Source organism: Cervus elaphus, chromosome 3 (assembly GCF_910594005.1).
Source record: "Cervus elaphus chromosome 3, mCerEla1.1, whole genome shotgun sequence".
NCBI classification, from domain to species: Eukaryota; Metazoa; Chordata; class Mammalia; order Artiodactyla; family Cervidae; genus Cervus; species Cervus elaphus.
This window is the reverse complement of record NC_057817.1, coordinates 25053496-25074408: the sequence shown is the minus strand read 5'-3', so window position 1 is coordinate 25074408 and position 20913 is coordinate 25053496. Positions and strand designations below refer to the sequence as shown.

General features: G+C 38.5%; 1 pseudogene; it reads right to left on the bottom strand.

Moving 5' to 3' along the window:
- Positions 1-16435: 16435 nt before the first annotated feature.
- LOC122677943 lies at positions 16436-16936 on the bottom strand (annotated as a pseudogene).
- Positions 16937-20913: the final 3977 nt, after the last annotated feature.

Below are 20913 nucleotides of genomic sequence, written 5' to 3'. Positions count from 1 at the left end.
CCATACCATTTCTATCCTTTATTGAGCCCATCTTTGCATGAAATGTTCCCTTGGTATCTCTGATTTTCTTGAAGAGTTCTCTAGTCTTTCCCATTCTATTGTTTTCCTCTATTTCTTTGCACTGATCACTGAGGAAAGCTTTCTTATCTCTCCTTGCTATTCTTTGGAACTCTGCATTCAAATGGGTATATCTTTCCTTTTCTCCTTTGCTTTCCGCTTCTCTTCTTTTCACAGCTATTTGTAAGGCCTCCTCAGACAGCCATTTTGCTTTTTTGCATTTCTTTTTCTTGGGGATGGTCTTACTCCCTGTCTCCTGTACAATGTCACGAACCTCCGTCCATAGTTCTTCAGGCACTCTATCAGCTCTCATCCCTTGAATCTATTTGTCATTTGCACTGTATAATCGTAAGGGATTTGGTTTAGGTCATACCTGAAGGGTCTATTGTTTTTCCCTGCTTTCTTCAGTTTAAGTCGAATTTGGTAATAAGGAGTTCATGATCTGAGCCAGCTCCCAGTCTTGTTTTTGCTGAATGTATAGAGCTTCTCCATATTTTGCTGCAAGAATATAATCAGTCTTTTTTGGTATTGACTATCTGGTGATGTCCATGTGTAGAGTCAGACATATATATAAGAATAAAATAATACTAATACTCTGCTTACATCATTTATTATTTTCTATTCCAAGTTAGTCTGTCATAAAGGTGAGGAATTTTAAAAGGATCTAAAAGATCTTCAGTTTGGAGGCAAAGATGTGACTATCAACCTCTGGAGAAATCAAAGCTCACCCTTGTTGAGGTGCAAAGCTACTTCCAGAAGCTTTTTAACATACTTATGAGTAAGATATGCTGTATTAAAAATGCCTTCTAGCTTTGTTGTGACTCTTCCCAGTTCCACAAGTTCAGGGAACACTTGGGCCATGGCTATTATTACCTTAGTCCTAGTGCAGGACACTCAGGATCTTGGGGGACAGAACATGTAGGGTCAGTAGGTAAATTCTGACAAAAGGTTTCTTGAGGTATAAGTTGATCTACAGAATTATCAATGTCAAAATAAAATCTTTTCAGTGAAAAAAATAAGATGCTAAAATATAGTGATAAAATACTGTTTCTTTGTTGCAAAGGAATTTACTCTGCTTTTCACCTTTTCTTTTCTGAAAAGAGACAAGAAAACAAAACTTCTAAGGTAATAGTAAAAAAAAAAAAAAAAATCCTGACAGTATGGTAGTGAATATTTGCTGGATACTAATTTTCCATGACTCTCCAGAATTTGAAGTAACTGAGTAATTATATTTAAAAGCCTGTAAAAGTGAAGTTGCTCAGTCGTGCCCAACTTTTCGCAACCCCATGGACTGTAGCCTACCAGGATCCTCCATCCATGGGATTTTCCAGGCAAGAGTACTGGAATGGGTTGCCATTTCTTTCTTCAGGGTATCTTCCTGACCCAGGGATAGAACCCAGGTCTTCCACCTGTTGCATGCCTTATTTTCACCATTTTTCTTCATTTGTTTTTTTCTAAAAGAGGAAATTGAATGGGGTAAAGGAATGAGAAATGTGGAAAACCTAAGTAAGATTATAGGGGATTGAACACTGGGAGCCAAGCCTGCTGCTCTGTGATGACCTATAAGGATAGGATTGGGGGAGTGGGTAGGGAGGCTCAAAAAGGAGGGGAGATATATATACATTATATATATATTATACATATATATGTATAATATATATATATGACTGATTCATGATGTATAACAGAAATCAACACAACATTGTAAGCAGTTATCCTCCAATTCCCTGATAGCTCAGTTGGTAAAAAATCCGCCTGCAGTGCAGGAGACCCCAGTTTGATTCCTGGGGGGGGAAGCTCCCCTGGAGAAGGGATAGGCTACCCACTCCAGTATTCTTAGGCTTCGCCTGTGGCTCAGCTGGTAAAAAATCTGCCTGCAATGTGGAAGACCTGGGTTCAATCCCTGGGTTGGGAAGATTCCCCTGGAGAAGGAAAAGGATATCTGCTCCAGTATTCTGGCCTGGAGAATTCCATGGACCGTATAGCCCATGGTGTGGGTTCAATCCATGGTCTGCAAGCTAAGATCCCACATGCCTTGCAGTCAAGAAACCAACACATAAAACAGAAGTGATATTGTAACAAATTTAGTTAAGACTTTAAAAATAGTTCACATCAAAAAAAATTATTTAAAAAAGAGAAGAAACCAGAACTCCTGTAGATCTCAAGACCAGCACAGATTAGGTGGTTTTTTTTGTTTTTTTTTTTTTTTATGCCAGAAGAACAGTTTCTTAGTTTCTCAGGAGCCTTGTGAGCAGTTTTCCCTTTTGGCACTGAATATACAATCCAATACAATGATAATAAGGATTTCTCATTGATAGCTACATCATGGCTCAGAAAAATCTGTCCCATCATATTATATATACTTTTCTTTTTTTGAAAATATTCAAGGGACTGATTCAGCATGTCATGTTTCCAAGTATCTTTTTAATATTGCTGGCTTATTGATGCTTTCATTGGCAAGAGTATCATTACAAATAATGCATTAGTATATGTCACTTTTGGTTTTGTACATTTGATAAAGTCTTTAAAAACACTGTCTTACTATACTTATCCTTTTTTTTTTTTTTTGGCTGTGCTGGGTCTTCCTTGATGTGTGGGCTTTTCATCTACTCTCTAGATGCGGTGAAAGGGCTTCTTATTGCAGTGGCTTCTCTTTTGGAGCACCGGCTCTAGGGCATGCGGGCTTCAGTGGTTGTGGTGCAAGGGCTCAGTAGTTGCAGCTTCCCGGCTCCAGAGCACAGGATCAATGGTTGTGGCACACAGGTTTTGTTGCTCCAAGGCATGTGGGATCTTCTCAGACCAGGGATCCAACCCACGTCTCCTGCACTGGCAAGTGGATTGTTTACCACTGAGCCACCATGGAAGTCCCTACCCTTTCTTCTTGCTGCTGCTGCTAAGTCGCTGCAGTCGTGTCCGACTCTGTACGGCCCCATAGACGGCAGCCCACCAGGCTCTGCTATGCCTGGGATTCTCCAGGCAAGAATACAGGAGTGGGTTGCCATTTCCTTCTCCATAGGATATTTTTTTAAGCTAATTATTTGAAGTCATTTTGTCTCAGATGGTTAACTAGATAAGCAAGCAAAAATAAGATTTTTTTCCCTTAGCGAGATACTTTTCCTACTGTAAAATCAATTTATTGCAATAAAATATTTATTATTTTGTCCAAAAAATGTATTTTTTGTGAGAAAACCTTATTCCAAAGTGGACAACATAATTAGCCCCCACCTTCTGTTCTTTGAAGTTATTGTTAATGGTATGGCTTGGGACAAATAACTTGATCTCTCCAAATTTCAGTTTCCTTATTTGTAAAATGAGGGCAGTAATAGTGCCACATCATAGAATATGGAAATTAAATCTCAAAATGGAGAGAAAGCACTTACAATTGAATATCTGACACAACAGTGATATGCCAAACAGTGATACAGCCAAGGTTGCTGTTAATAAGCCATGGTCTTGAAATTTTTCTATTTGTATGGAATTCATGATGGCCTAAATATTTTCAGGCACACACATATTAGGTGACTTTTGGCAATGGGTTAATAAGAAATATATTAAGAAAAAAATGGAAAGTTTGTTTTCTTGATATTAAGGGAAATACTGAGGATGTTTTTCATATGTTTATGAAAAGTGTTTTATAAGTTTTTAAATATATAGATATTACCATATAGATACAGACATAGATATAAGTTCAATCACATTTGGGAGTGGGGCTTCAACATGTGAATTGGAGGGAATACAATTTAGACCATATTGGTGAAGGAGGGTGGGCGGTAGGGAATTGCTCCTGACTTAGAGCCACTGACATAAAGGCATGAAAGAATGTGGTGAGAAATAAAATATTTCCTGCCATAAACAGACAATAAACAAAGGATGTCAAAGTCATCAGTGATTGTAGCCACCCCTGATGGTGAGCTCTGAGGAATTCCTGCCATCTAGCAGCCATCAGACTGCAGTCACCCCTAATAATGCAGCCTAAGGACACTCCTGATGAGTAAATAGGATACTGGGCCCAGATAGCTGAGGTGCATATCAAAGGAATGATTTCAGTGATCCCAGACTGTTACATCATCCAATACATAGAAAGGTGCTAAATTCCTTAACTTGGGATATCTAGTTTTCTTTTATTAATAGTAGCCTTTTATTCTGACTATGTGGTGGTGCTACAGAAACTCCTCTATGTCCTGGCTTCCCTCTCTTACTCTTTGGAACAGTTTTCTCAATGTTTATCTGAAAGGCTGTCTGCCAGGCTTAAAGTCCTAAATATATCTGCTGAATAAAATATAACTCTGTGCTTTTAGATTGTGCATTATTTTTCAGTTGGCAGTGGCATGTTTAGGGGAAGTTCTTGCCAAGGAGTAGGTAAACTGAGACCAGATTATAAATGGCTTTCTACCCTACCCTAAAGAGTATGGCTTTTATTGTAAGGCCTCAAGGTGATATGTGACAGGGAATATTTAAAATTAATATTTTTTAAAATGCCTAAAATAAACTACCACAGGCATGTCCATAGCATGCAAACACAATGAACAACACTATGTAGCCGGGACCTCCCTGGTGGTCCAGTGGTTAAGAGTCTGCCTTGCAATACAGCGGACTCGGGTTCAAGCCCTGGCCAGGGAAATAAGATCCCACATTCGGCAGGGCAGTTAAGCCCATGCCACAACTAGAAAGAAGTCCACGTGCCCGCCACAAGTCCATTGGCACAACTAAGACCCATGCATGCATGCCGTCACTTCAGTCATGTCCGACCCTGTGTGATCCTATGGACAGCAGCCCACCAGGCTCCTCTGTCCATGGGATTCTCTAGGCAAGAATACTGGAGTGGGTTGCCATTGCCTTCGCCACAACTAAGACCCAATACATCCCCAAAATAAATATTTTTAAAAAACTGTATAGCCATTAAAAGCCAGTAAAATGATATTCATGTAGATTATGTGGATAAATGTATATATTTATGTAATACTTACAGATGTCTTCAACCTAGGAAAACATTGTCATTTGTAAAAGATCATTCTGATGGCAGTTTAGATTCTAGAGCAGTGGTTCCCTTCAAGTAAATCCCTTCATTTATTTAAAAATTCAAATACATTTAAAGAACTGTTTTCTGAGAGTATGGTACTTTCTAGTTTTTGAAGTTGGACGGTCTTCTAAAATTATTATTATGACCTAACAGAGTGGAGAGTGATTTCTTGTGCCCAGACAAAAATTTTTTTAAAGGGGGCCTGGACTATGTCAGTTCTCAAAACCATTTTTAAACTTTTATCAGTAGTGATATCCCTAAGTCTGATGGCTTATATTCTAAAGAAAGTATTGGAAATGGCAGAGCCTGCTGGTTGGGGATACTTGCTAAGATGTTATTGTTGATAACAATATTGATGAGAACTTACGTGAAGGCTTTTGGGGGACTAGAGAGAAGAGACTGGATTGCAGAAACACTTCTAATTTAAAATTAAGAGAACTTAATGGTCCATTATGATTCCCTGGTGGCTCAATGGTAAAGAATCGGAGTGCAATACAGGAGCCACAGGAGACATGGATTCAATCCTTGGGTCCGGAAGATCCCCTGGAGGAGGGCATGGCAACCCACTCCAGTATTCTTGCCTGGAGAATCCCATGGACAGAGGAGCCTGGCAGGCTACGGTCCGTAGGGTTGCAAAGAGTCGGACGTGACTGGAGCGACTTAGGATGCACACATGCAATGGTCCAGTATCTGTGAAGAGGGAGGAGCTGAAGAAGACACTCCAGGCCAGCTTTCTGGCTTGGGTTTCTGGGTTGATAGTAGTACCACTCCCTGAGATAGCAAATAAAGGAGGAGGAAGAGGTCTTGGAGGAGGTTCAGGGAAAGATAAGCTTTGAGCATTTTAAGTTTGAGATGCCTACATGGCATCCAGGCAGAGATATCTAGTAGTAAGTTAGAAATATGGATCTGGAGATAGAGACATGAGAGTTATTAGGCTTGGGTGTGGTAGAGGCTAAGAATGAAGTAGTTGAGAGAAAAGTCTTAAAAAAAAAAAAAAAAACCTGAACACAACCTAGAGGGACACTAGTATTTGGTGGTTTTGTTTATAACAAACAGGGGTGTTATAAGAAACAAGGAAGGGAAATTCTGTAAAGGAAACTACAAAAGAAATGTAGAACAAGGAGAAAATACATTAGAAATAATCACATGGAAGTAAGAAGAGAAAAAAGTTTTACAAAAGTTTGGTCAGGTATATGAAACTGCTGAATAAAGATCAAGGAGTACAAAGTCTTAAATTAGACCATTGATTTTAGCCTTGGTGACTTTAATGAGATCAGTGTAATTAAAGCATATCAAAAAAATAATTCTCACAAGAAATTTTGCTGCACTATCCCAGACACTAGGTCATGAAGCAAAGGATCCTTTTACCTTAAACCTACTTCATCAGCGATCTTGCAATGCTCTCCTCTTTTGTTCTTTTGAAGAGTGCCTTTCTTGAAATTAAATGTGACTCTCTTGCCACGTTCCCTTCTGTAATCCTTTACCTATTTTAGCTCTGTCCAACAACATCTTGTTACCTTTTATATTACAATATATTATTATCTCTTTTTATAACTGGAGAATAGTTAGATCCTTAATGATAGAACTTTACATTCCCCATAATTTCTATGTAGCATCCAAGTATTTAGTCTGAACTTTGGGAAAGATGTATATGGCTCTAAGCAATGTTCCCATAGGCAAGACAGCAGGAGCATTATTGCCCACATGGAAGTTTCAAGTGTTCATTGACCAGGGCTACATGGGAATCGGTATCCAGGGTTCACAAAAGAAAGATCAAAGTCACATGAAATACTGGAGGACAAATGACGGTTTTCTTCACCGCTCTCTCTATCCATCTCTCCAATTAATGATTCCCACTCCTTATTAAAGAATGAAGGTTATTTTAGTGTTGAAGGCAGAGGTAAGTAGAGTTGAACTAGGATTATTCTGTGGGTAAGATTTTAATATGGAAAAGGATTAGACAGAGGTTCTCAAACTTTTGGTCACAGGCCCTTTTCTATACTTTAAAACTTATAGAGGACCCACAGATTTTATATACATACACACACACACATACATATATATAATTTAGCACAGACGACATTTGTTTCCCAACTTCATATGTTGGAACCTATATGATGGCGTTTTCAGGTGGGGCTTCTGGGAGGTGATTTGGTCATGACGGTTCTGCCCTCTTGAATGGGATTAGTACTTTTATGACATATCCCAGAGAGTGCCTTTGCCCCCTTCCACCATGGGAGGACACAAGGAGAAACCCACTCTCTATGAACCAGGGAGCCAGACTTCACCAGACATTGAATCAACTCAGCATTGTCTCATAGTCACTGAGGCTTTGTTGATTTTGGTTTTATTTATTTTTAAAATAATTTTGCTTATTTATTTTTGTCTGTGCTCGTTCTTTGTTGTCGTATGGGCTTTTCTCTGTTTGCGGCGAGTGGGGACTGCTCTGCAGTTGTGGCCAGTGGGCTCAGGAGTTGCAATTTCCAGGCTATAGAGCACAGGTTCAGCATTTGTGGTGCACAGGCCTAGTTGCTCCTAGGCACATGGGTCCTCCCAGACCAGGGATCCAACGCGTGTCTCCTGCATTGGCAGGCTGACTCTCTGAGTCACCAGGGAAGCCCCTGGTTTTATTTTTTGTTTTTCCTTTTTTCTCTTTTGCTTCAGTTTGGATGACTTCTTGTTGCCTTGCCTTTAAATTCACTTTTATTCTATAGTATCTAATTCTTGTCAAGCCCATCTGCTTAATTGATTTAAGATACTATATTTTTCAGTCCTAGAATTTCCATTTGGTTCTTTTTATAGTTTCCATTTCTCTATTAAGATTTTCTGTTTATTCTCTTATTATATTTATATTTTCCTTTAAGTAACACATTTATAATAGCTGCTTTAAAAATTGTATCCCCTATTTCCATCATCTCTCTCATTTCTGAGTTGATAAGTTTTTTCTCCTGGTCAAGAGTAATATTTGCCAATTCTCCTCATGCCTAATAATCTTTGTCTTATGCTGGATGCCATAGATTCTCCTTTGGGCAATTTTTGTTGTCTTTCTAAATAGAGTATGCTTAATAATTAACTTTTTAATAGTTGTTCAGGTAGTCAATTTACTTGCATTTCAGTGTGGTACTTTCATGGTTTGTTTTTAAGCTCTTTTTTTTTTTTTTCATTTATTTTTTCAGTTGGAGGCTAATTACTTTGCAGTATTGTGGTGGTTTTTGTCATACATTGACTTGAATTAGCCATGGATTTACATGTATTCCCCATCCCGATCCACCCTCCCACCTCCCTCTCTACCCGACCCCTCTGGGTCTTCCCAGTGCACCAGGTCCAAGCACTTGTCTCATGCATCCAACCTGGGCTAGTGATCTGTTTCACCCTAGATAACATACATGTTTTGATGCTGTTCTCTTGAAACATCCCACCCTCGCCTTCTCCCACAGAGTCCAAAAGTCTGTTCTGTACATCTGTGTCTCTTTTTCTGTTTTGCATATAGGGTTATCATTACCATATTTCTAAATTCCATATATATGTGTTAGTATACTGTAATGGTCTTTATCTTTCTGGCTTACTTCACTCTGTATAATGGGCTCCAGTTTCATCCATCTCATTAGAACTGATTCAAATGAATTCTTTTTAATGGCTGAGTAATATTCCATGGTGTATATGTACCACAGCTTCCTTATCCATTTGTCTGCTGATGGGCATCTAGGTTGCTTCCATGTCCTGGCTATTATACACAGTGCTGTGATGAACATTGGGGTGTACATGTCTCTTTCAGACCTGGTTTCCTCAGTGTGTATGCCCAGAAGTGGGATTGCTGGGTCATATGGCAGTTCTATTTCCAGTTTTTTAAGGAATCTCCACACTGTTTTCCATAGTGGCTGTACTAGTTTGCATTCCCACCAACAGTGTAAGAGGGTTCCCTTTTCTCCACACCCTCTCCAGCATTTATTGCTTGTAGACTTTTGGATAGCAGCCATCCTGACTGGCGTGTAAGGGTACCTCATTGTGGTTTTGATTTGCATTTCTCTGATAATGAGTGATGTTGAGCATCTTTTCATGTGTTTGTTAGCCATCTGTATGTCTTCTTTGGAGAAATGTCTGTTTAGTTCTTTGGCCCATTTTTTTGATTGGGTCATTTATTTTTCTGGAGTTGAGCTGCAGGAGTTGCTTGTATATTTTTGAGATTAATCCTTTGTCTGTTGCTTTGTTTGCTATTATTTTCTCCCAATATGAGGGCTGTCTTTTCACCTTGCTTATAGTTTCCTTTGTTGTGCAAAAGCTTTTAAGTTTCATTAGGTCCCATTTGTTTAGTTTTGCTTTTATTTCCAATATTCTGGGATGTGGGTCATAGAGGATCCTGCTGTGATTTATGTCGGAGAGTGTTTTGCCTATGTTCTCCTCTAGGAGTTTTATAGTTTCTGGTCTTACATTTAGATCTTTAATCCATTTTGAGTTTATTTTTGTGTATGGTGTTAGAAAGTGTTCTAGTTTCATTCTTTTACAGGTGGTTGACCAGTTTCCCCAGCACCACTTGTTAAAGAGGTTGTCTTTTTTCCATTGTATATCCTTGCCTCCTTTGTCAAAGATAAGATGTCCATAGGTTTGTGGATTTATCTCTGGGCTTTCTATTCTGTTCCATTGATCTATATTTCTGTCTTTGTGCCAGTACCATACTGTCTTGATGACTGTGGCTTTGTAGTATAGTCTGAAGTCAGGCAGGTTGATTCCTCCAGTTCCATTCTTCTTTCTCAAGATTACTTTGGCTATTCGAGGTTTTTTTTATTTCCATACAAATTGTGAAATTATTTGTTCTAGTTCTGTGAAAAATACCGTTGGTAGCTTGATAGGGATTGCATTGAATCTATAGATTGCTTTGGGTAGTATAGCCATTTTGACAATATTGATTCTTCCAATCCATGAACACGGTATATTTCTCCATCTGTTTGTGTCCTCTTTGATTTCTTTCATCAGTGTTTTATAGTTTTCTATGTATAGGTCTTTTGTTTCTTTAGGTAGATATACTCCTAAGTATTTTATTCTTTTTGTTGCAATGGTGAATGGTATTGTTTCCTTAATTTCTCTTTCTGTTTTCTCATTGTTAGTGTATAGGAATGCAAGGGATTTCTGTGTGTTAATTTTATATCCTGCAACTTTACTATATTCGTTGATTAGCTCTAGTAATTTTCTGGTAGAGTCTTTAGGGTTTTCTATGTAGAGGATCATGTCATTTGCAAACAGAGAGAGTTTCACTTCTTCTTTTCCTATCTGGATTCCTTTTACTTCTTTTTCTGCTCTGATTGCTGTGGCCAACACTTCCAAAACTATGTTGTATAGTAGGGGTGAGAGTGGGCACCCTTGTCTTGTTCCTGATATCAGGGGAAATGCTTTCAATTTTTCACCATTGAGGGTAATGCTTGCTGTGGGTTTGTCATATATAGCTTTTATTATGTTGAGGTGTGTTCCTTCTATTCCTGCTTTCTGGAGAGTTTTAATCATAAATGGATGTTGAATTTTGTCAAAGGCTTTTTCTGCATCTATTGAGATAATCATATGGTTTTTATCTTTCAATTTGTTAATGTGGTGTATTACATTGATTGATTTGCAGATATTAAAGAATCCTTGCATTCCTGGGATAAAGCCCACTTGGTCATGGTGTATGATCTTTTTAATATGTTGTTGGATTCTGTTTGCTAGAATTTTGTTAAGGATTTTTGCATCTATGTTCATCAGTGATATTGGCCTGTAGTTTTCTTTTTTTGTGGCATCTTTGTCTGGTTTTGGAATTAGGGTGATGGTGGCCTCATAGAATGAGTTTGGAAATTTACCTCCTGCAATTTTCTGGAAGAGTTTGAGTAAGATAGGTGTTAGCTCTTCTCTAAATTTTTGGTAGAATTCAGCTGTGAAGCCATCTGGTCCTGGGCTTTTGTTTGCTGGAAGATTTCTGATTACAGTTTCGATTTCCTTGCTTGTGATGGGTCTGTTAAGATCTTCTATTTCTTCCTGGTTCAGTTTTGGAAAGTTATACTTTTCTAAGAACTTTTCCATTTCTTCCAAGTTGTCCATTTTATTGTCATAGAGCTGCTGGTAGTTGTCTCTTATGATCCTTTGTATTTCAGTGTTGTCTGTTGTGATCGCTCCATTTTCATTTCTAATTTTGTTAATTTGGTTCTTCTCCCTTTGTTTCTTAATGAGTCTTGCTAATGGTTTGTCAATTTTGTTTATTTTTTCAAAAAACCAGCTTTTAGCTTTGTTGATTTTTGCTATGGTCTCTTTAGTTTCTTTTGCATTTATTTCTGCCCTAATTTTTAAGATTTCTTTCCTTCTACTAACCCTGGGGTTCTTCATTTCTTCCTTCTCTAGTTGCTTTAGGTGTAGAGTTAGGTTATTTATTTGACTTTTTTCTTGTTTCTTGAGGTAGGCCTGTAATGCTATGAATCTTCCCCTTAGCACTGCTTTTACAGTGTCCCATAGGTTTTGGGTTGTTGTGTTTTCATTTTCATTCATTTCTATGCATATTTTGATTTCTTTTTTGATTTCTTCTATGATTTGTTGGTTATTCAGAAGCGTGTTGTTTAGCCTCCATATGTTTGAATTTTTAATAATTTTTTCCCTGTAATTGAGATCTAATCTTACTGCACTGTGGTCAGAAAAGATGACTGGAATGATTTCAATTTTTTTGAATTTACCAAGACTAGATTTATGGCCCAGGATGTGATCTATTCTGGAGAAGGTTCCGTGTGCACTTGAGAAAAAGGTGAAGTTGATTGTTTTGGGGTGAAACGTCCTATAGATGTCAATTAGGTCTAGCTGGTCCATTGTGTCATTTAAAGTTTGTGTTTCCTTGTTAATTTTCTGTTTAGTTGATCTATCCATAGTTGTGAGTGGGGTATAAAGTCTCCCACTATTATTGTGTTACTATTAATTTCCTCTTTCATACTCGTTAGCATTTGCCTTACATATTGCGGTGCTCCTATGTTGGGTGCATATATATTTATAATTGTGATATCTTCTTCTTGGATTGATCCTTTGATCATTATGTAGTGTCCTTCTTTGTCTCTTTTCACAGCCTTTATTTGAAAGTCCATTTTATCTGATATGAGTATTGCGACTCCTGCTTTCTTTTGGTCTCCGTTTGCGTGAAATATTTTTTTCCAGCCCTTCACTTGCAGTCTGTATGTGTCCCTTGTTTTGAGGTGGGTCTCTTGTAGACAGCATATATAGGGGTCTTGTTTTTGTATCCATTCAGCCAGTCTTTGTCTTTTGGTTGGGGCATTCAACCCATTTACATTTAAGGTAATTATTGATAGGTATGGTCCTGTTGCCATTTACTTTGTTGTTTTGGGTTTGCATTTATACAACCTTTCTGTGTTTCCTGTCTAGAGAAGATCCTTTAGCATTTGTTGAAGAGCTGGTTTGGTGGTGCTGAATTCTCTCAGCTTTTGCTTGTCTGTAAAGCTTTTGAGTTCTCCTTCATATCTGAATGAGATCCTTGCTGGGTACAGTAATCTAGGTTGTAGGTTATTCTCTTTCATTACTCTAAGTATGTCCTGCCATTCCCTTCTGGCCTGAAGGGTTTCTATTGATAGATCAGCTGTTATCCTCATGGGAATCCCTTTGTGTGTTATTTGTTGTTTCTCCCTTGCTGCTTTTAATATTTGTTCTTTGTATTTGATCTTTGTTAATTTGATTAATATGTGTCTTGGGGTGTTTCACCTTGGGTTTATCCTGTTTGGGACTCTCTGGGTTTCTTGGACTTGGGTGGCTATTTCCTTCCCAATTTTAGAGAAGTTTTCAGCTATTATCTCCTTGAGTATCTTCTCATGGCCTTTCTTTTTGTCTTCTTCTTCTGGGACTCCTATGATTCGAATTTTGGGGCATTTCACATTGTCCCAGAGGTCCCTGAGGTTGTCCTCATTTCTTTTGATTCTTTTTTCCTCTCTGCTTCATTTATTTCCACCATTTTATCTTCTGCCTCACTTATCCTATCTTCTGTCTCCGTTATTCTACTCTTGGTTCCCTCCAGAGTGTTTTTGATCTCATTCATTGTATTATTCATTTTTAATTGACTCTTTTTTATTTCTTCTAGGTCCTTGTTAAACATTTCTTGCATCTTCTCAATCTTTGTCTCCAGGCTATTTATCTGTAACTCCATTTTGCTTTCAAGATTTTGGATCATTTTTATTATCATTATTCTAAATTCTTTTTCAGGTATATTCCCTATCTCCTCCTCTTTTGTTTGACTTGGTGGGCATTTTTCATGTTCCTTTACCTGTTGGGTATTTCTCTGCCTCTTCATCTTGTTTAGACTGCTGTGTCTGGAGTGGGCTTTCTGTATTTTGGAGGTCTGTGGTTCCTTTTTATTGTGGAGGTTTCACCCAGTGGGTGGGGTTGGACGATTGGTTTGTCAAGGTTTCCTGGTTAGGGAAGCTTGTGTCAGTGTTCTGGTGCGTGGAATTGGATTTCTTCTCTCTGGAGTGCAATGGAGTGCCCAGTAATGAGTTTTGAGATGGGTCTATGTGTTAGGTGTGACTTTGGGCAGCCTGTATGTTGACACTCAGGTCTATGTTCCTGCGTTGCTAAAGAATTTGCGTGGTATGTCTTGTTCTGGAGCTTATTGGCTCTTGGGTGGTGGTTGGTATCCATGTAGGTATGGAGGCTTTTGGATGGTTTCTTATTACTTAATGTTCCATGTATTCAGGAGTTTTCTGGTGTTCTCAGGTTTTGGGCTTAAGTCTCCTGCCTCTGGATTTCAGTTTTATTCTTCCAGTAGTCTCAAGACTTCTCCAACTATACAGCACTGATAATAAAACTTCTAGGTTAATGGTGAAAAGATTCTCCACCATGAGGGACACCCAGAGAGGTTCACAGAGTTACATGAAGAAGAGGAGAGGGAGGATGGAGATAGAGATGAGCAGGAGGAGAAAAAGGGGGACTCAAGAGGAGAGAGACAGATCTACACAGTTGTCTGTTCCCAAAGTGTTCTCCGTAGCCCAGGCACCCACAGAGATTCACAGAATTGGACTGGGAAGAGAAGGGGAAAGGAGGAAATAGAGGTGTTCTGAGGTAGAAAACGGAGAGGCAAAAGTGGGAGAGAGTAATCAACACACTCCTGAATAGAAATGGGAACTGAATATTGGATTCTTAAATATCCAAAATTTATATCACATACTGAAAAACAAAGATTAAAAATCTAGCATAGAGGTTAGACTCTTTAAAATACAATATTTAAAAACAAAAACACCAAAAAAATTTAGAAATATATATGAAGTTTGGTTTAAAACTAGGGCTTCTCTCTCTTTTTTTTTTTTTTTTTTGCAAGGTTATAGTGAAATGAAAATGAAAATTAAGGAATAATAGAGGAGTATTAAAGGACTTTAAAAGGAAATAAGAGAAAAAAACAAGAAAAAGAAAAAAAAAGAAAAAAAACTTTTTTTCCCAAATTGTAAAAATACATGAAAATGAAAGTTAAGGAGTAATGGGGGAGTAATAGGGAATTTTAAAAGAAAATAATAGAGAAAAAATAAAAAAGAAAAGGAAAGAAAAAATTTTTTTAGTTAAAAAAAGAAAAAAATATATATATATCTAGGAACTTCTCTGGAGCTGTTGCGGTCAGTGTGGGTTCAGTTCAGCTTCAGACAGCTCCTCGTTCCAGCTTACACTTCTTGATATCTATAGGCCCCTTCCGGTGTAGTCTGTGTTACCTACAGGGATTTTAATCTGTTGCACCAGTCCTTTCTGAAGCGGTTCCCTTTGTTTATTTGGCTTCTGTTCGCTGTCTCTTCAGTGTCTAATTTCCGCCCTGACACAGGCGGGCGGAGGTGATCTCTTATTTAGGTTCGCTAGTTCAGTCCTGCTATGGGGAGGGCGGGGCGCTGCAGACAGATATCGTTGTGTGTGGGTAGCACTCACCGTATTCCAGCCACACTGGGTTTGCCCCCGCTCACGGGTGTGTGCTTTCCCCGTCTACACTGCTCAGGCTCCCGGCTGCTCTATAGGGAGCATGCCCTGCATTGCCTGCGGTTCCAGTTTTCGGGTACTCCACAAAAGCACGGACTCGGTTGTGCCTGCGTTTTGTGCCTTCCCCGGCCTGAGCGGCTCAGGCAGCCAGGAGCTTGATGGGCCCCCTCTCCCCTCCGTGGCCCCAGCCTCAGTTTCTGCACGCGCCGGTCGGGTGCCAGCGGCTTGTGTTTGTTCTCAGGAGCTGGCCTCTAGCCGCGACCCTCCCGGCGGCGGATGTCAACCATCCAGAATCTCAGGGAGTCTTTGGATAGAAACTGGAGGCCTGTTTGCAGTGTGGGAGGGGATGCCATCTCTGGGGCCGAGTCTGCCCCTTCCCCCTCCCCCCTGCCTCCTACCTCCGGCCGGGATGGGCCGATCAGCCACAGCTAGCTCTTCTCTGGAGTTTCTCAGTCCCTTTGTTTTGCGAACGGCTGGCAGTGTGTTCTGGCCGGTTAATTTTCTCTCTTGCTATCCCACAGTTTAAAAAAGCTCCCTCCGATTGCTCTCAGGGCCTTCGGGCCGGTCCTTACCCCAAGCAATGCCGCCCGCTCCTCTCTGTTCCGCCCCAACTTGCTGGTGGCGGATGCGGGTGTCTGTCGTACTTTTCTGCTGGGAATTGCTTTTAGGCACGTAATCTGTGGGCCTTATTTAATTTTTCCTCCCAGTTAAGTTGCCCTCCGAGATTCGAAAACTTCCTCCAGACCCGCCAGTGCGAGGGTTTCCTGGTGTTTGGAAACTTCCTCTATTAAGACTCCCTTCCTGGGACGGGTCTCCGTCCCTAGCTCTTTTGTCTCTTTATCTTTTATATTTTGTCCTACCTCCTTCCGAAGACAATGGGTTGCTTTTCTGGGTGCCTGATGTCCTCTGCACCTGATCAGAAGTTGTTTTGTGAAATTTGCTCAGCGTTCAGTTGTTCTTTCAATGAATTTGTAGGGGAGAAAGTGGTCTCCCCGTCCTATTCCTCCGCCATCTTGGCTCCTCCTTAAGCTCTTTTTTATACAGAACTAGAGTGACCTTTACTCTAAGGCACCACTGTCCTATGTGAAATTCACTAGCCATGTTTAGCTGTTAAGCCCTTGAAGTGTGACTAGTCCAAATGGAAGAGTGCTGTAAATGGAAAATGAACACTGAATTTCAAGGCTTAGTATGAAAAAAATGTAAAATATCTCATCTTCTATGTTGGGTACATGTTAAAATGACAATATTTGGGATATGCTGGGTTAAGTAAGATATTTTATTAACAGTTTTATCTGTTCATTTTTATTTTTTTCAAGAGATTACTAGGAAATTTTATTTATTTATCTACCTATCTGGGAAAATAACTTTATTTTGTTTGGGGCAGTGAGTAGGGATCCAGTCTCAGAACTTCTGGAACTGTTTCTTGGTGCCAGTAGCCTTGGTGACCTTGAGCACATTGAAGCTCACTGTCCCTTGCAAGGGCAAGGGACCTGCACTTGCCCACTGTGACAATGTCCCCGATCTGTGACAATGTCCGCGATCCAGATGTCCTTGAAGCAGAGGGAAAGGTACAGAGACATGTTCTAGTGGCATTTCTGGAAGCAGTTGTACTTTTGGATGCAGTAAAGGTAGTCTCCAGATGACAACAGTCCCCTGTGTCTTTATCTTGGTCACCATCCCAGACAGGATCTGCCCTTGGATGGAGACATTACCAGTTAAAGGGCATTTCTTGTCAATGTAGGTGCCTTCGACGGCCTCCTTCAGTGTCTTGAAGCCCAAACCAACGTTCTGGTAGCATCACGGGAGCTTCTCCTTGCCACTTTCTGCAAACAGGACCCTCTTCTTATTTTGAAAGTTGGTAGGTTGCTTTTGGTAGACACACTTTGTCTGAAGGTCCACCATCTTCCTGGTTACTTGAAAAAAAGGTAGAAATTTTATGTTTGTGATATCTTGTATTTCCCTTGAATAATGCTGCTGTAGTGCTGGGTTTTCCCTACTAGTAAGACTCAGCCTTTCTAGGTTGTCTACTAAATTATTGGGATGGTTAATGGATCTCCACACTGTGGTTGGTTGAAACACTAACATCTCCCATCCCTGTGCAATCTCTGGTCATTGTTCAGATCATAGTTCCCTGTAAGTTCTCTAATAGCTGTTCTTTGCCTAGTCTCCTGGGGTCCTTTCCTGTGCACATTTCTTTGTGCAGCTTTCTTCTCCCTGATATCTGATCTGTGTCACCTCAGATCAGTGACACCACCATCCTTTGTCTGGCCCTTCCCTGTGCTGTAGTCTGAAGAGTGCGTACACACAGAAAGCTGTGGTGATCATGAAGCTTGTTCATTTGTTTCCCTTTTATTAGGGATCAGAATTCTATGTTTCCTATTGACCAGTGTCTAAAAACAGTTGTTTTACTGTGGAAGGTCTTTTGTTCAATATCAGTTATTATATCCTGATTGAAACGAGAAATCTTTATCATGATCTTTCATTTCCATGTTTCCGATTTTCCTTAACTGTCTGATGTGCATTGCTTGCCAAGACATAATGTTATATGAGGCAGTGTAAAAACTGACTGTGACTTTTGTGTCAATGGGGAGGGCTTTGTCAAACTGGAAAGTTTTACTTTAATGAGAATGCATGCTAAGTGGATCATAGACTTTGTAGCCTCATAATAGGCACTTTTGGATACCTATCCTGAATTCATTTTAGTTTTTCTCTTGCTAACATAGGCCTGTTTAGGTCCAGGTGTTTACTCTTTTCTGCCTAACCATGTTCTGATTGGGTGAATCTGTCCTGAGTTCAAAGATGCATCCTGGTTGAGCTAAGCTAAAACACAACAATTCCAGTCCCTCTTCCTATGAATTCTTAAGGCACAGAAATGTGTTGCAGTTTTGATCTATGAGACATGAAGAAAAGCCACTGAGAACTTCTGGAAAAGGTTCCTTAAATCTTAAAAAAAAAAAAAAAAGAAAAGAAAACACAGTCCCTTTTCTTCTTTTAGATGTTCTCAAGTCTGAGAAAATGATCCCTGGGGATGAAATCTGGAGAAGAATAGAAAGATGCTGGCCCTTGACTGTATTATTCAGCCTCTGACTTGAAAAACACTATGCTAGTCACTCTTCCTCCAAACATGTAAGATGTACATCTCTATATTGTTAAAACAGATTTCTGGTATTTATAAAGTCATTGTAACCGGTACAAATTCAGAATGTAAAGGAGTTAACACTCAGTTGGGCATACTTGGTCTAGATATTCCAAGCTTATATTTCCAGTGACTGAGGATTACTGATGAAAGACTTGAACGGAATCAACAGGTCTTGAAGTTCTGAATGGAACACTGGTACTAAGTTATTTTGGGGTTAGAATCAACAGCTCTCTAGTATTCTTTGGATCTGAAAACTGGCAGCAGCTGGTGAGACAGAAAGTAGGTACCTTTTAAGGCATTCACATATTTTCAAGGACCTGATCTCTGGAAGTTGGCATGTCTAGGTTGGAATGAGTTGAAGTAAGAACTAGGTGAAGCTCTTGGGTACCCCTTTTAAAAATCTCAATAATTTACATGCCACAAAATTCACCATTTTAAAGTGTACAATTCTGTGGTTGTTAGTGTAAGTGTACAGTTACCACCACTATCTAATTACACAACATTTTCCATTCATCAGTTGAAAGATGTTTGGATTGTTTTTATTCTATGACTGTTATGAATAATTGCTTTGGCAATTCTGAGTCTTTGTGGTTTCATATAAATTTTAGGATTATTTAGTTGTTGAGGATTTTTGCATCTATATTCATGAAAGATATTGACCTACAGTTTTCTTTATTTGTATTGTTTTTTCCTGGTTTTGGTATTAAGGTGATGGTGGCCTCACAGAATGAGTTTCAGAGTTTTCCTTCCTCTTGAATTTTTGAAATAGTTTGAGAAGGATAGGTATAAATTCTTCTTTGAAGTTTTGTAGAACTTTCCAGTGAAGCAATCCTGTCCTGGACTTTTGTTTGCAGGGAGTTTTTTAAATTACAGATTCTATGTCACTTCCAGTGATCTGTCCAAATTATGTTTCATCTTGACTCAGTTTTGGTAGGCTGAATGTTTTAGAATTTGTCCATTTCTTCTCAGTTGTCCTTCGTTGTCAAATAATTGTTCATATATTCTCTTATGATTTTTTTTTTTTGTATTTCTGTAGAATTAGTTGTTATTTCTCCTCTTTCATTTCTTTGCTTAGTGAGCTGGGCTAGAGGTTTGTTGATTTGTTTATCTTATCAAAAATTCAACTGTTAAGTTTTATTGATTTTTTTCTATTTTTTAAAAATCTTATGTATTTATTTAATTTTTTATTTTTATTGTTTCATTCCTTCTACTGACTTTGGGCTTTGTTTGTTCTTTTGCTAGTTCTTTTTTTCTAAGTTAGATTGTTTATTTGAGATTTTTCTTTTTGTTTTTCTTTTTTTATCTGAGGAAGGCCTGTATTGTTATGAACTTTCCTCTTAGAACTACTTTTACTATAGATTTTGTAAAGTTGTGTTTTCATTTTTCTTTTCCTCAAGGCATTTTCTAATTTCTTCTTTGATTTCATTGTTGACCCATTGGTTTTTTAGTAGCATGTTGTTTAGTTTCCATCTGTTTGTTATTTTCCCATTTTTCTTTCTGTGGTAATTTCTAGTTCTATACCACTGTGGTCAGAAAAGATCCTTGAAGTAATTTCAATCCTCTTGAATTTGTTGAGGCTTGTTTTGTGACTTAATGTGTGGTCTATCCTAGACAATGCCCCATGCATTCTGGAAAAGAATGTGTATTCTGGATTTTTTTGGATATAGTGTCCTATAGATATCAATTAAATCCAACAGGTTTATTGTATCTAAATTGTGTCATTTAGGACCTCTGTTGCCTTTTTGATCTTCTGTCTGGATGAACTGTGCATTGATTACAGTGAAGTGTTAAAGTCTCCTACTGTTATTGTATTAGTGTCAATTTCTCCCTTTATGTCTTTTAGTATTTGCTTTATATATTTAGGTGCTCCTATATTGGGTGCATATATGTTAACAAGTATAATATCCTCTTCTTGTGTTGATCCCTTTATCATTATATAATGCTTGTCTTTGTCTCTCTTTGTGGCCTTTTATTTTTTATGATATGAGTATTACTACCCCTGCCTTCTTGTTGTCTCTATTTACATGAAATATCTTTTTCCATTCCTCTTACCTTCAATCTGTGTGTCTCTCACCCTGAAGTGAGTCTTTTATAGACAGCACAGTACAGATTCATGTTTGTTTGTTTTTTAATCTAGTCTGCCACTCTGTGTGTTTTGATTGAAGCAGTTAGTCTATTGACACTTAAAGTAATTATTGATAGATATGTATTTATTGCCATTTTATTCCTTGCTTTCCAGTTGTTTCTGTAGTTCTTTTTTGTTTATTTCTACTTTTTGTTTCTCCTTTTATGGTTTGATGATTTTCTTTTGTAGTATGCTTGAGTTCCTTTCTTTTTATTTTTTTTTAATCTATTGTATGTTTTCGACTTGTGCTTACTATGTAGTTCAAATATGTTGACCCATAACTATATCGATTTGCTTTAAACTAATGGATATACAAGTTCACACGCATTCTAAAAGGTCTACATTTTTATACTCCCCTTCCCCACATTTTTCAATTTTGATGTCTTGTTTTACATCTCCCTGCTTATCCTTTTACTGTTAATTGTAGTTATAATTGTTTTATAGTTTAATTGTTTTTAATCCATTTTGAATTGTGGCTTTATTTTTGTGATGTCTGATTTTTGTATCAGGGTAATGTTTGCTTGGTAGATTGAGTAGGGAAGGTTTTCTTTTTCTATTTTTTTGATGAATGTAGGATATTCTTTGTGCTTGAGTTTTTGAAGCTCCAATTTTCCT